The sequence below is a fragment of the Orcinus orca genome, chromosome 11, assembly GCF_937001465.1.
Source record: "Orcinus orca chromosome 11, mOrcOrc1.1, whole genome shotgun sequence".
Classification (NCBI taxonomy): Eukaryota; Metazoa; Chordata; class Mammalia; order Artiodactyla; family Delphinidae; genus Orcinus; species Orcinus orca.
In genome coordinates this window covers 27,043,349-27,044,708 of record NC_064569.1, presented here as the reverse complement: position 1 = coordinate 27,044,708, position 1,360 = coordinate 27,043,349, and the positions used below count along the sequence as shown (strand labels likewise).

Sequence of the window (1,360 nt, the reverse complement as noted above, 5' to 3'; positions counted from 1 at the left end):
TAAAAGATTTTGCACAATAAAGGAAACCACTGACAAAACAAAAAGACAATCTACTGAATGGGAGAAAATATTTGCAAATGAAAGACTGATAAAGGGTTAATATCCAAAATGTACAAGGAACTCATACAACTCATCACCAAAAAAAAAAAAACAAAACCTATTAAAAAATATGCAGGGTGTTGGCCTTGTTCTCCGCTTTTCTGTTTTTCTTTTTGCAGATGCCACCCTGCTCTTATCAGCCTCTGACCTGCCATCTCCTTGAGTCCTAACACCACGCCTTCAATTAAGTTGCAGAGTTCTGGTGAAGAGATATTTGAAGTTGATGTTGAAATTGCAAAACAATCTGTGACTATTAAGACCATTTTGGAAGACTTGGGAATGGATGATGAAGGAGATGATGATTGAGTCCGCTTGACATATGTTAATGCAGCAATATTAAAAAAAGGTCATTCAGTGGTGCACCCACCACAAGGATGATCCTCCTCCTGAAAGTTGACCAAGGAATATTTTTGAGCTTATACTGGTAGCAAACTACTTAGACATCAAAGGTTTGCTTGATGTTACCTGCAAGACTGTTGCCAATATGATCAAGGGGAAAACTCCTGAGGAGATTCGAAAGACATTCAATATCAAAAATGATTTTACTGAAGAAGAGGAAGTCCAGGTACGCAAAGAGAACTAGTGGTGGGAGGAGAAGTGAAATTTTGTGTTTGATGCTGTAACACTGTAAGGATTGTTCCAAATACTAGTTGAACTGCTTTGTTTATAATTGTTAATATTAGAAAAACAGTCCACAAATGCAGCAGCAAATCAGTTGTATTAGCAGAATATTGCCCTCATTGCATGTGTAGTTTCAGTACAGATTCCAAACTTATGTCTCAGTTTCTTCTAGTATGACCAAAAGTTCTTTTTTCTTTGCTCTGAATAAAATTGAACTGTAGGTTCTCTATAGAAAGTGGCATTTTGGGCTTTCCCTCTTTTTGTAAAGCAATTTCTGCCTAGTTTATTTTCCAGTTACCTTTAGTTTAGTGACTTGGCATTGTAAATAAAACAACTTGCAAAAAATTTTCTGAAATAGAATTAACATATTATCTTTATTTATGAGTTGGAAACTGGAAAAAGGCTACTTGAGGTAAATGTTATTAGAGTGGGGTTATCAGAATGTCTTCCAGCTTCCTGGAATCAGAGTACGGTTGGTATTGATTAGCCTGTATGTAGCAGCGCTCCCTTAACTGGATCTGAGGACTTGTTTTTGCATTTTTAATCCTATCAGCTTTGAATATGTTGGCTAGAGGCTCAGTTTCTACTCAGTTTATAGTTTGGGAGGAAATAGAATTAGACAGTTTGCTGACTTTTCAAT

The 1,360-nt window shown here is 36.2% G+C and overlaps 1 pseudogene; it reads left to right on the top strand.

Moving 5' to 3' along the window:
- The first annotated feature begins 246 nt into the window (after window positions 1-246).
- On the top strand, window positions 247-830 carry LOC117201730 (S-phase kinase-associated protein 1-like; annotated as a pseudogene).
- Window positions 831-1,360: the final 530 nt, after the last annotated feature.